We start from the raw sequence: 14504 nt of genomic DNA on the forward strand, positions 1-14504 counted from the left end.
GTATAAAGTGACCCAGGCAGAAGTGGAATTGGAAGTCCTGGTATAAAGTGACCCAGGCAGAAGAGGAATTGAAAGTCCTGGTATAAAGTGACCCAGGCAGAAGAGGAAGTGGAGACCCTGGTATAAAGTGACCCAGACAGAAGTGGAAGTCCTTGTATAAAGTGACCCAGACAGAAGTGGAAGTGGAAGTACTGGTATAAAGTGACCCAGGCAGAAGAGGAAGTGGAGACCCTGGTATAAAGTGACCCAGACAGAAGTGGAAGTGGAAGTCCTGGTATAAGGTGACCCAGGGAGAAGTGGAATTGGAAGTCCTGGTATAAAGTGACCCAGGCAGAAGTGGAAGTGGAAGTCCTGGTATAAAGTGACCCAGGCAGAAGAGGGAGTGGAGACCCTGGTATAAAGTGACCCAGACAGAAGTGGAAGTGGAAGTCCTGGTATAAAGTGACCCAGACAGAAGTGGAAGTGGAAGTCCTGATATAAAGTGACCCAGGCAGAAGAGGAAGTGGAAGTCCTGGTATAAAGTGACCCAGACAGAAGTGGAAGTGGAAGTCCTGGTATAAAGTGACCCAGACAGAAGTGGAAGTGGAAGTCCTGGTATAAATTGACCCAGGCAGAAGTGGAAGTGGAAGTCCTGGTATAAGGTGACCCAGGCAGAAGTGGAAGTCGAAGTCCTGGTATAAAGTGACCCAGACAGAAGTGGAAGTGGAAGTCCTGGTATAACGTGACCCAGGCAGAAGTGGAAGTGGAAGTCCTGGTATAAAGTGACACAGGCAGGAGTGGAAGTGGATGTCCTGGTATAAAGTGACCCAGGCAGAAGCGGAAGTGGAAGTCCTGGTATAAAGTGACCCAGACAGAAGTGGAAGCCCTGGTATAAAGTGACCCAGGCAGAAGCGGAAGTGGAAGTCCTGGTATAAAGTGACCCAGGCGGAAGTGGAAGTCCTGGTATAAAGTGACCCAGGCAGAAGTGGAAGTCCTGGTATAAAGTGACCCAGGCAGGAGTGGAAGTGGAAGTCCTGGTATAAAGTGTCCCAGGCAGAAGCGGAAGTGGAAGTCCTGGTATAAAGTGACCCAGGCAGAAGTGGAAGAAGTCCTGGTATAAAGTTACCCAGGCAGAAGTTGAAGAAGTCCTGGTATAAAGTGACCCAGGCAGAGGAGGAAGTGGAAGACCTGGTATGATGTGACCCAGGCAGAAGTGGAAGTCCTGGTAAAAAGAGACCCAGGCAGAAGTGGAAGTCCTGGTAAAAAGTGACCCAGGCAGAAGTGGAAGAAGTCCTGGTATAAAGTGACCCAGGCAGAAGTTGAAGAAGTCCTGGTATAAAGTGATCCAGGCAGAAGTGGAAGTGGAAGTCCTGGTATAAAATGACCCAGGCAGTAGTTGACATGGAAGTCCTGGTATGATGTGACCCAGGCAGAAGAGGAAGTGGAAGTCCTGGTATGATGTGACCCAGGCAGAAGTGGAAGTGGAAGTCCTGGTATGATGTGACCCAGGCAGAAGTGGAAGTGGAAGTCCTGGTATAAAGTGACCCAGGCAGAAGTAAAAGTGGAAGTGGAAGTCCTGGTATAAAGTGACCCAGGCAGAAGAGAAAGTGGAAGTCCTGGTATAAAGTGACCCAGGCAGAAGAGAAAGTGGAAGTACTGGTATAAAGTGACACAGGCAGAAGTGGAGGTCCTGGTATAAAGTGACCCAGGCAGAAGTGGAAGTGGAAGTCCTGGTATAAAGTGACCCAGGCAGACGTGGAAGTGGAAGTCCTAGTATAAAGTGACCCAGGCAAAAGTGGAAGTGGAAGTCCTGGTATAAAGTGACCCAGGCAGAAGTGGAAGTGGATGTCTTGGTATAAAGTGACCCAAGCAGAAGTGGAAGTGGAAATTATGGTATAAAGTGACCCAGACAGAAGAAGAAGTGGAAGTCCTGGTATAAAGTGACCCAGGCAGAAGTTGACGTGGAAGTCCTGGTATAAAGTGACCCAGGCAGAAGTGGAAGTGGAAGTCCTGGTATAAAGTGACACAGACATAAGTGGAAGTCCTAGTATAAAGGGACCCAGGCAGATGTGGAAGTGGAAGTCCTGGCATAAAGTGACCCAGGCAGAAGTGGAAGTCCTGGTATAAAGTGACCCAGGCAGAGGCGGAAGTGGAAGTCCTGGCATAAAGTGACCCAGGCAGAAGTGGAAGTCCTGGCATAAAGTGACCCAGGCAGAAGTGGAAGTCCTGGCATAAAGTGACCCAGGCAGACGTTGAAGTGGAAGTCCTGGTATAAAGTGACCCAGGCAGAAGTGGAAGTGGAAGTCCTGGCATAAAGTGACCCAGGCAGAAGTGGAAGTCCTGGCATAAAGTGACCCAGGCAGAAGTGGAAGTGGAGACCCTGGTGTAAAGTGACCCAGACAGAAGTGGAAGTGGAAGTCCTGGTATAAAGTGACCCAGACAGAAGTGGAAGTGGAAGTCCTGGTATAAATTGACCCAGGCAGAAGTGGAATTGGAAGTCCTGGTATAAAGTGACCCAGGCAGAAGTGGAATTGGAAGTCCTGGTATAAAGTGACCCAGGCAGAAGAGGAAATGGAAGTCCTGGTATAAAGTGACCCAGGCAGAAGAGGAAGTGGAGACCCTGGTATAAAGTGACCCAGACAGAAGTGGAAGTCCTTGTATAAAGTGACCCAGACAGAAGTGGAAGTGGAAGTACTGGTATAAAGTGACCCAGGCAGAAGAGGAAGTGGAGACCCTGGTATAAAGTGACCCAGACAGAAGTGGAAGTGGACGTCCTGGTATAAAGTGACCCAGGGAGAGGTGGAATTGGAAGTCCTGGTATAAAGTGACCCAGGCAGAAGTGGAAGTGGAAGTCCTGGTATAAAGTGACCCAGGCAGAGGAGGGAGTGGAGACCCTGGTATAAAGTGACCCAGACAGAAGTGGAAGTGGAAGTCCTGGTATAAAGTGACCCAGACAGAAGTGGAAGTGGAAGTCCTGATATAAAGTGACCCAGGCAGAAGAGGAAGTGGAAGTCCTGGTATAAAGTGACCCAGACAGAAGTGGAAGTGGAAGTCCTGGTATAAAGTGACCCAGACAGAAGTGGAAGTGGAAGTCCTGGTATAAATTGACCCAGGCAGAAGTGGAAGTGGAAGTCCTGGTATAAGGTGACCCAGGCAGAAGTGGAAGTCGAAGTCCTGGTATAAAGTGACCCAGACAGAAGTGGAAGTGGAAGTCCTGGTATAACGTGACCCAGGCAGAAGTGGAAGTGGAAGTCCTGGTATAAAGTGACACAGGCAGGAGTGGAAGTGGATGTCCTGGTATAAAGTGACCCAGGCAGAAGCGGAAGTGGAAGTCCTGGTATAAAGTGACCCAGACAGAAGTGGAAGCCCTGGTATAAAGTGACCCAGGCAGAAGCGGAAGTGGAAGTCCTGGTATAAAGTGACCCAGGCAGAAGTGGAAGTCCTGGTATAAAGTGACCCAGGCAGAAGTGGAAGTCCTGGTATAAAGTGACCCAGGCAGGAGTGGAAGTGGAAGTCCTGGTATAAAGTGTCCCAGGCAGAAGCGGAAGTGGAAGTCCTGGTATAAAGTGACCCAGGCAGAAGTGGAAGAAGTCCTGGTATAAAGTTACCCATGCAGAAGTTGAAGAAGTCCTGGTATAAAGTGACCCAGGCAGAAGAGGAAGTGGAAGTCCTGGTATGATGTGACCCAGGCAGAAGTGGAAGTCCTGGTAAAAAGAGACCCAGGCAGAAGTGGAAGTCCTGGTAAAAAGTGACCCAGGCAGAAGTGGAAGAAGTCCTGGTATAAAGTGACCCAGGCAGAAGTTGAAGAAGTCCTGGTATAAAGTGATCCAGGCAGAAGTGGAAGTGGAAGTCCTGGTATAAAATGACCCAGGCAGTAGTTGACATGGAAGTCCTGGTATGATGTGACCCAGGCAGAAGAGGAAGTGGAAGTCCTGGTATGATGTGACCCAGGCAGAAGTGGAAGTGGAAGTCCTGGTATGATGTGACCCAGGCAGAAGTGGAAGTGGAAGTCCTGGTATAAAGTGACCCAGGCAGAAGTAAAAGTGGAAGTGGAAGTCCTGGTATAAAGTGACCCATCAGAAGTGGAAGTGGAAGTCCTGGTATAAAGTGACCCACACAGAAGTGGAGGTCCTGGTATAAAGTGACCCAGGCAGAAGAGAAAGTGGAAGTCCTGGTATAAAGTGACCCAGGCAGAAGAGAAAGTGGAAGTACTGGTATAAAGTGACACAGGCAGAAGTGGAGGTCCTGGTATAAAGTGACCCAGGCAGAAGTGGAAGTGGAAGTCCTGGTATAAAGTGACCCAGGCAGACGTGGAAGTGGAAGTCCTAGTATAAAGTGACCCAGGCAAAAGTGGAAGTGGAAGTCCTGGTATAAAGTGACCCAGGCAGAAGTGGAAGTGGATGTCCTGGTATAAAGTGACCCAAGCAGAAGTGGAAGTGGAAATTATGGTATAAAGTGACCCAGACAGAAGAAGAAGTGGAAGTCCTGGTATAAAGTGACCCAGGCAGAAGTTGACGTGGAAGTCCTGGTATAAAGTAACCCATGCAGACGTGGAAGTGGAAGTCCTGGTATAAAGTGACCCAGGCAGACGTGGAAGTCCTGGTATAAAGAGACCCAGGCAGAAGAGGAAGTGGAAGTCCAGGTATAAAGTGACCCAGGCAGAAGTGGAAGTGGAAGTCCTGGTATAAAGAGACCCAGGCAGAAGTTGACGTGGAAGTCCAAGCGAATGTCACAACCCTTAACCAAAACCCCCACTGGCATGCCCAAATGCCAGGTAAGTACAGGGTTCGGGGTTCCATTAGCGTCTCGGGAGCCTTGCACTACCTTCCAAGACTCTCTTGGAGTCAGTCCTGGCGTCTTTAGTGCCAGGCTCATATTCAGTAGAAGGAACATCCTTGAAGGGGACTCCTTTTCCTTGGGCCTGCAGCCAACATGGAGGCACCCACACAGTCCAGTTCCCTAGAACTAGACTATGCGGTATAGTGTTTTGGGTGTGGTAGCCTGGGACTACTTTACCTGGACTACTTTGCTGGGAGGCTATTTAAACCACACCCAAGCAACAGAACACGCTTCGCATTATTCTGCAGCCTGCAGCGTAATGCTCACCGTGCCCAGTGTCCTTAATACCGGCAATCATCGGAGCAACGAGCCTGCATAGGAGAAAAAGGAACATCATTAATAGACTCGTACCTGCGAACTCCATCCTGTATCCGCCCGACGCTCGTCCATGCTTCTGCTACTCGCGGTCGCCCATCCAGCAATCAGCATCTTCTTGACACCGCGTACTCACCAGAATGAAGCAACCTGAAGGGAGAGAGAGAAAGACAACGTTAGAAAAGGTTACTTACGGCGTAAGCCCCAGTCATCACGAGAACCTCACCTGGTTGGCCACCTCTTGGCCAGCATCGTTCCGGAATACCATGCTTACTGGAGAAGGCCACCGCGACCTGTAAGGAGACAAGAAACACAGGTTAGCAAGTAAAAAGCGAAGCAGTGCCGCCCTTAGCGCGTTACTTACCAAATCGTAGTGCGATTCTTGCGCCATCCATACCAGCAGGTGCTCAATCCAACCAGCATGACACGCCGAATCTCCCGCTCACCTGGGGGGGGTAAAGAAAAGACATTAACCGCAAAGAAAGGAAGGCAAGGACAGTAACACATTACAACTCAGGCGGTAAGGGGTTTACGGCGCCGTAAACAGCGCCGACCCTTACCGCCTGAGTACGAGGTCCCTTAGCGCCATGGAGGTTTTAACACCTGCTTTTAGCAGGTGTTAAAATCCATTGTGCTAAGGGACCATGGAGTTAATTACGCCACCGTAATTTACGGTGGTGTAATTAACGCCTTCCCCACTCCCATTATGCCCTATGGGGCAAAATGGGAATGGGGAAGGGAAAATGGGAAAATGGGGATTTACCGCCCCGCCAAGGTTGGAATGGGGCGGTAAATCCGCCAGCCACCATGGCGTAAACGTAGTTTACGCCATGGTGGTAAAGTCACGGCCCAGGCGGTAACTTACCGCCTGGGTCGTAATGAGGGCCAAAGACTGCTGCAATAAGACCCCTCTTAAAGACACTTGAATGGGCTCGCGCCAGTGAAGTAACTCGGTCGCCCAAGCCCACTGAAGACTACGCACCCCTGCAAAGAAAACAGGACAGAGAGCACGCCAAATATTACAATAAGGTGAGGAGAGGGCCATAGGGTTGAACTCAGGGGAGGTGGGAGAAGACCGTACCAGATCTTGAATCCAGTACTTCCCGGGATCGGGAAGAGGGTTCCAGGCGCAAATCAAGCAACCAGGGCTGAGTGGCGTCCATGTGGATACCAGGTGAGCGTAACAGAACGCGAAGACTCTAAAACATAATCCACCTGGGCACCATGGAGACATCAGAAATCGACCAATTGGCTCAATTATTAGGACAGTTACGCGCCGAAGTTTATTTAGCCAGGCAAGAGACTAATGCCCTACGGAGGGACCTAGTCATAACCAAGGATCGCACTGAGGAACTCAGCAGGCAGTTACTACAATCACAAGCTGGACAAACTCCATTGCCTGGAAATAATCCACTGGCACAAGAACCCGCCTTATCCTAATCCACTGGCACAAGAACCAGCCTTATCCACTGCTCCAGTACAGATTACACTACCCGGAGCAGTTCCTTTAGCGTCACCGGAACGATTCTCAGGCGACCCCAGGAAGTATGCTGCATTCATGAATCAATGTCGTCTTCATTTCCTCTGCAGACCAGGTGCATTCCCCAACGATCAGGCACGGGTAGCTTTTGTTTTGTCATACCTAAGCAGAAGTGCAGCGGATTGGTCGGTGCCGCTTATGAGCCATGATGATCCTTTATTACATGACTTTGGGGGGGTTCCAGAGAGAAATGCTTGTCATACCCAAGAGCAAGCAGTAGACAATGAACTCTTGTCACTCCGGCAGGGGAATCAAGACTTATTAACGTACATTCCAACCTTCAATAGTTTAGTTGCTGAAACTAGGTGGCCCGAAGATAAAAGAACCACATTGTTTCACCGAGGCCTATGAGGAGATTTGAAGGACGTTCTGGCCCAGGTGGTTGATCCGCCTAGAGACTGTAGCGAATTTATCAACCTGGTTGTGCAACTAGATCACTGGTTACAAGACCGGAAGGCAGATCGGTCCAGGTCAGACACTCGGGCCGTGCATGTGCGGCCTAGGGATAGTGCTTCATGCATGTCTGAAAACACTGTAGAACCCATGCAAATCGGAGGTATACGACCACTGTTAACAAAAGCAGAAAGGGACAAAAAAAGGCAACAGCAGTTATGTTTGTACTGCGGAAAACCAGGACACTTCCTAAAGGACTGCCCAGTGAAGCCTCCAAGAAGAACCGTAGGGGCCACGGAGAAGGATGAGAGCAAGGAGTCGGAAAACTACCCAGCTCGACAAATGTAGAGGTCAGTTTGTCGAGTGAGAAGAAAGAGCCACCCACCTCACACTTTGCAATACCAGTAATCCTAATCAATCATCATCAACCGTCTAGGAGGCACGCCTTTGAGGCATACATAGACAGCGGAGCAGTTGGGAACTACATTGATCAAGAACTGGCAGCAGAGATGGGGCTTCCCTTATGTTTCAAGCCGAACACAGAAAAGGTAACCACCATGTATGGGACAGAAATTGCTTCCGGACCAGTAACCCAATGTACAGCAGGAGTAACCCTGCTGTGCCAGGATGGACACCGGGAATCCATTTCCTTCAATCTCATCAAGGCGCCTCAGTTCCGGCTAATATTAGGGATGCCATGGTTAGTTGCTCACAATCCTCAGCTAGACTGGCGTGCAAGAAAATTGACCTTCCCCCGATGACTGCGCTCCTACCTGTTATTATCATGAAGAGAAACCCACTTTCAGCATCTCTGAGATTCCTAGAATAGCGGCATCAACACTTGGTGCGACTCGCATTCTCCCAAGAGAATATCAAGATTTCCAGGATGTGTTCCAGAAGGAGCAAGCTAACACACTACCGCCGCACAGGCCCTATGACTGCCAGATTGACCTCATACCTAGTGCGCAAATCCCTTGTGGCAGAATCTATACACTAACAGAACCATAAAACCTGCATTTGAAATCCTATCTAGACCAGTACTTGGCAAACAAGTTTATCCGCCCATCTAAATCACCGGCAGCCAGTCCCTTATTCTCCGTACCAAAGAAGGAAGGGGACTTGAGGACCTGCATCGACTATCGCGCATTAAACCGGATCACCATGAAGAATCGTTACCCCCTGCCACTCATTCCCGAAATGTTAGACCAAGTCAAGGATGCCCAGATTTATGCCAAGCTAGACCTCAGAGGAGCGTACCACCTGGTCCGAGTTAAAAAAGGAGATGAATGGAAAACCACCTTCCGTACCAAATATGGGTTGTATGAGTACCTGGTAATGCCTTTTGGACTTTGCAACGCTCCCGCGGCCTTCCAATACTTCATGAACGATCTCCTGCGGGAATTTTTCGATGTTTGCGCCTTGGTCTACATTGATGACATTCTAGTGTATTCAGTCTCGAGACAAGATCATGTCAAGCACGTCCGCTCCGTTCTCACCAAACTCCGCCAACATCGACTATATGTGAAACTTGAAAAATTCTTTTTTCACGTAACCGAAGTGGAATTCCTTGGTTTCATCCTCACTCTGAAAGGCATCAGAATGGATGTACACAAAGTGGATGCCATTCTTAAGTGGCCTTCTCCAACTTCGTTAAAAGGGGCCCGGAGCATGCTGGGTTTTGCAAACTTTTACCACTGGTTCATCCCAGACTTCTCTCAAATTGTACATCCGATTACGTTGCTACTACGAAAAAACAATAAAAAATACATGTGGACAGAAGAAGCCGAAAGAACCTTTCAAGAGAAGATTCACTTCCGCTCCAATCCTACAACACCCTCGTCCAGACCTCCCTTACATCGTGGAAACTGATGACTCCAGCATAGCGATGGGGGCTGTTCTGTCACAAAAGGACCCTGAAACTGGCCAGTTACACCCCTGGGCCTTCTGGTCGCGAAAGTTTTCACCTCCTGAACTCAACTATGCCATCACCGACAAGGAGCTCCTGGCCATTGAATCCGCTTTCAAAGCATGGCGGCATTATCACCTAGAGGCCAGACAAACGGTCACAGTAATCATGGACCATCGGAACCTGCAATACTTGAAAACAGCAAAAGCTCAATCCTCACATCAATTACGGTGGGCCCTTTTCTTCGCCGAGTATGATTATGTAATCACTTACCGACCAGGAGTAAGGTGTGAGAAAGCTGACGCCTTATCTCGCATGAGCATTGACGAAAAGGTGTATGCAACTCCAGATCCGGTAGCCATCATTCCTGAATACAAGCTCTTAGGCCTCACGACGGCTTTGACACAGACCGAACTCCGAAACGAGATCCAACGTGTAATAAGTCTTAATACCTTGCTGGAATGGCGTACTCGAGGAGAACAATACACCATTAAGGACCAGTTGCCATATTTTAAAGAACGTCTATATGTGCCTAAAAAGGAACTACAACAGCAAATCATTTCGGATTACCACGATTCTCTGATAGAGGGTCACCCCGGAATCGCCAAAACCCTAGCCAAAGTGAAACACAACTATTGGTGGCCTACTTGGCATCAAGACATCATTCAATATGTTCAGTCGCGTGGTGTGTGTACACAAAACAAATCGCAAAAGCAGAAACCAGCTGGCCTTCTGCAACCATTGGAAATTCCTCCCGCACCATGGCACACACTTTCTCTCGACTTCATTACAGACTTGCCTCCCAGGCAAGGATTGAACACTATTTTATTAGGAGTAGACTTGTTTTAAAAAATGGCACACTTTATTCCTTTCAAAGGCCTCCCTAATGCATCCAGTTTAGCAAAAGTGTTCCTGGAAAATATTATTAAGCTACATGGTTTCCCATTGGTCCTGGTCTCTGATTGAGGCAGCCAGTTTGTGTCCAACTTTTGAAAAAATATGCTGTTCTATGGCTCAAATCAACATCCGATTATCCACCAACCACCACCCCCAAACAGATGGCCAAACAGAAAGAACCAATCAGATCCTCGAGCAATACTTGCGGTGCATGCTGCATCAGGTGGAAGGGACTTGGAGAGATTTGTTATGGATAGCTTACAACAATTGTTGCATTCCAGCACGGGACAAACCCCTTTCTACACCCTATACAGCAGACACCCACATACTTCCGAACTAGACATTCCTCCGAGTTTGGAAATGCCAGCGGTAAAAACTCTTCATACAACCATCTCTCAGGCCATTAAAAGGGCAACAGCGCATCTAATCCAAGTCAAGCACAAACGAAAGAAATTTGCTGACCAACACCGAAGAAAGGCCCCCGACTAGAAGGTAGGAGACAAGGTTTGGCTAGCAGCAAAATGCATACCCATAAAAGGAACCCAGACCTACCATCCTCCCTATCTGGGACCTTATTCCATCAAATCCATCATCAACCCAGCAGCTGTCAAGTTAGCATTACCAGCCAATATGCGTATCCACCCGGTGTTCCACGTCTCACTCCTGAAACCGGTACAACCTGGTAGACGGGTTATGACACCACCAGAACCCGTGATAATTGATGGGGACCCAGAGTTCGAATTAAAGGAAATCTTGGATTCTAAATTTACCAGATCCAAATTATATTACTTAGTCGATTGGAAAGGTTATGGCCCTCAAGACAGATCCTGGGAACCCAGCAAGAATATTCATGCACCACGTTTGATTAAGGCATTTCATCAGAACTTTCCAACCAAGCCAGGACCAGGCAGAACCACCATGGGAGGGGCCTTGGGGGGAGTGCTGTCGCAACCCTTAACCAAAACCCCCACTGGCATGCCCAAATGGCAGGGAAGGTCAAGGTTCGGGGTTCCATTAGGGCCTCGGGAGCCTTGCACTACCTTCCAAGACTCTCTTGGAGTCAGTCCTGGCACCTTTGGCGCCAGGCTCATATTCAGTATAAAGAACATCCTTGAAGGGGACTACTTTTCCTTGGGCCTGCAGCCAACATGGAGGCACCCACACAGTCTAGTTCCCTAGAACTAGACTATGCGGTATAGTGTTTTGGGTGTGGTAGCCTGGGACTACTTTACCTGGACTACTTTGCTGGGAGGCTATTTAAACCACACCCAAGCAACAGAACATGCTTTGCGTTATTCTTCAGCCTGCAGCGTAACGCTCACCGTGCCCAATGTCCTTGATACCAGCAATCATCGGAGCAACGAGTCTGCAGAGGAGAAAAAGGAACATCATTAATAGACTCTTATGTGCGAACTCCATCCTGTGTCCGACCGACGCTCGTCCATGCTTCTGCTACTCGCGGTCGCCCATCCAGCAATCAGCATCTTCTGGACACCACATACTCACCGGAACGAAGCAACCTGAAGGGAGAGAGAGAAAGACCACGTTAGAAAAGGTTACTTACGGCGTAAGCCCTAGTCTTCACAAGAACCTCACCTGGTTGGCCACCTCTTGGCCGGCATCGTTCCGGAATACCACGCTTACTGGAGAAGACCACCGCAACCTGTAAGGAGAGAAGAAACACAGGTTAGCATGTAAAAGGCGAAGCAGCGCCGCGCTTAGCGCGTTACTTACCAAATCGTAGTGCGCTTCTTGCGCCATCCATACCGGCAGGTGCTCAATCCAACCAGCACGACACGCCAAATCTCCCGCTCACCTAGGGGGGGGTGGGGTAAAGAAAAGACATTAACCGCAAAGAAAGGAAGGCAAGGACAGTAACATACAAAGACTGCTGCAATAAGACCTACCTTAAAGACACTTGAGTGGGCTCGCGCTAGTGAAGTAACTCGGTCGCCCAAGCCCACTGAAGACTACGCACCCCTGCAAGGAAGGCAGGACGGAGAGCATGCCAAATATTACAATAAGGTGAGGCGAGGGCCATAGGGTCGAACTCAGGGGAGGTGGGAGAAGACCGTACCAGATCTTGAATCCAGTTCTCCTGTGCTTTCAGGCCCGACTTCCATCGAAGGCAGAAGTGAAAGTGGAAGTCCTGGTATAAAGTGACACAGGCAGACGTGGAAGTGGAAGTCCTGATGTAAAGTGACCCAGGCAGAAGATGACGTGGAAGTCCTGGTATAAAGTGACCCAGACAGAAGTGGAAGTGGAAGTCCTGGTATAAAGCGACACAGACAGAAGTGGAAGTCCTGGTATAAAGTGACCCAGGCAGAAGTGGACGTGGAAGTGGAAGTGGAAGTGGAAGTCCTGGTATAAAGTGACCCAGGCAGAAGTGGAAGTGGAAGTCCTGGTATAAAGTGACCCAGGCAGAAGAGGAAGTGGAAGTCCTGTTATAAAGGGACCCAGGGAGAAGTGGAAGTGAAAGTCCTGGTATAAGGTGACCCAGACAGAAGAGGAAGAGGAAGTGGAAGTCCTGGTATAAAGTGACCCAGGCAGAAGAAGTGGAAGTCCTGGTATAAAGTGACCCAGGCAGAAAAGGAAGTGGAAGTCCTGGTATAAAGTGACCCAGGCAGAAGTGGAAGTCCTGGTATAAAGTGACACAGGCGGAAGTGGAAGTGATGTCCTGGTATAAAGTGACCCAGACAGAAGAGGAAGTGGAGGTCCTGGTATAAAGTGACCCAGGCAGAAGTGGAAGTGGAAGTCCTGGTATAAAGTGTCCCAGACAGAAGAGGAAGTGGAAGTCCTGGTATAAAGTGACCCAGGCAGAAGTGGAAGTGGAAGTCTTCGTATAAAGTGACCCAGGCAGAAGTGGAAGTGGAAATCATGGTATAAATTGACCCAGACAGAAGAAGAAGTGGAAGTCCTGGTATAAATTGACCCAGACAGAAGAGGAAGTGGAAGTCCTGGTATAAAGTGACCCAGACAGAAGAGGAAGTGGAAGCCTGGTATAAAGTGACACAGGCGGAAGTGGGAGTCCTGGTATAAAGTGACCCAGGCAGAAGTGGAAGTGGAAGTCCTGGTATAAGGTGACCCAGGCAGAAGTGGAAGTGGGAGTCCTGGTATAAAGTGACCCAGGCAGAAGTGGAAGTGGAAGTCCTGGTATAAAGTGACCCAGGCAGAAGTGGAAGTTAAAGTCCTGGTATAAAGTGACCCACGCAGAATTTGCATGTACTGTGAAGGAAGCAGGTGTTGCTCATGGTGTTAGGAGAGAAACACTGTGGCCTTTTCCTGACAAAGAAGTGGTTGTGTTTAATGGTGCTGAGAGAGAAGCACTGTGATGAGATTTCAACTAAACTGTGTTTTCTGAATCAACTAAATTGTGACGGAAAATATCCTAACCAAGAATCCCATTGATACTGTTTAAGGAACTTTGACTTGTGCATTTCCTGGAGGAAAATTATATTTTCTGTGTTGAACTGTGGAGTGTTGGACGTTTTTCTTAACAAACTGACTTGGCCAAAAACGGTGTTGGAACTTTGCTTCAACCCTGGATTTTGTTGTTGTTTTGTGTTATTCAACGGAACTAAACTTGACTTAAAACCTGGGGAAGGGGAATTCACTCAGGATACAATCAAAGACTTGAATGTGTTGCTAATACAAGTATTGCTATGTTTTCTTGTTTATGTTTATGTATATGTGTAAGGGCCAGAAATGTTATCCTGGAGTGTTTGCCTTAGTTTATTTAGGCAGAGTAATCCCTGTTAGAAATAGGCAAGTGTGGCCTTGGATTGCACTTTTGATTTAATACAACGGCATGTTTTGAAAAATCTAAAAGTTGTCCGGCTCACATTTCTGACCCCTCGCACTACCTAAACAAAATGGAACCCCTACAAAAAACGGATCAGCTCTTTGTTTCCATAGCATCTGGTAGAGAAGGAGATCATGTCTCTAAATCCGCTATCACAAAATGGATAGTCAAATGCATCCAAGTTTGCTACTCACTATCTAAAAAATCCTTACCTTTCACACTGAGAGCCCACTCTACTCGAGGCACAGGGGCTACTCTAGCTTTCATTGCAAATGTTCCATTAGATGCAATTTGCAATGCTGCTACTTGGAGTTGCATTCACACAACATTAATGCTTAGACACATACTCTAAAGCAGATTCACAGGTGGGTAAAGCGTTATTAAGACATCCATTTGCCACTGTACCTTCACACAACCCACCTCCTCCAGGTACTGCTCGCCAGTCTATGCACAGCATGTGATTCTAAGCAGATCCACAAGCCTCAGAAGGCATACATTACTCACCGTAATCGTATTTCTGATGCATGTATCTGCTTAGATTCACATGCGCCAGCCTTCCTCTCCTCCTGGAGTGGAAGGTGCATAGATGTCTGTCACCTTTATCTTTTATGCTTTGACTTTCTTGTACTCACGCAAACCCTTCATGCTCCCTCATGTCAGAAACAAAACAATATGAGGGACCTCAACGTGTGAAGGACCATGGGTACAGTACACATCACACAAGGGATATTATTACAAACACGACTAGTCGACTTCCCTTTTTATTTAGAATTTCGAAAACAAGTCATGCAATACTCTGCGACTACCACTAGATGTCGAACTATGCATGGCAT

The 14504-nt window shown here is 48.3% G+C and overlaps 1 protein-coding gene across 1 annotated transcript in view; it reads left to right on the forward strand.

Moving 5' to 3' along the window:
- The window catches only part of LOC138520550 (E3 ubiquitin-protein ligase TRIM39-like), a 936034-nt gene that overhangs the window by 455896 nt on the left and 465634 nt on the right, over positions 1–14504 (forward strand). The gene's annotated exons all lie outside the window — the stretch shown is intronic.

Source organism: Ambystoma mexicanum, chromosome 13, assembly GCF_040938575.1.
Source record: "Ambystoma mexicanum isolate Mex_15411 chromosome 13, UKY_AmexF1_1, whole genome shotgun sequence".
Lineage (NCBI taxonomy): Eukaryota > Metazoa > Chordata > Amphibia > Caudata > Ambystomatidae > Ambystoma > Ambystoma mexicanum.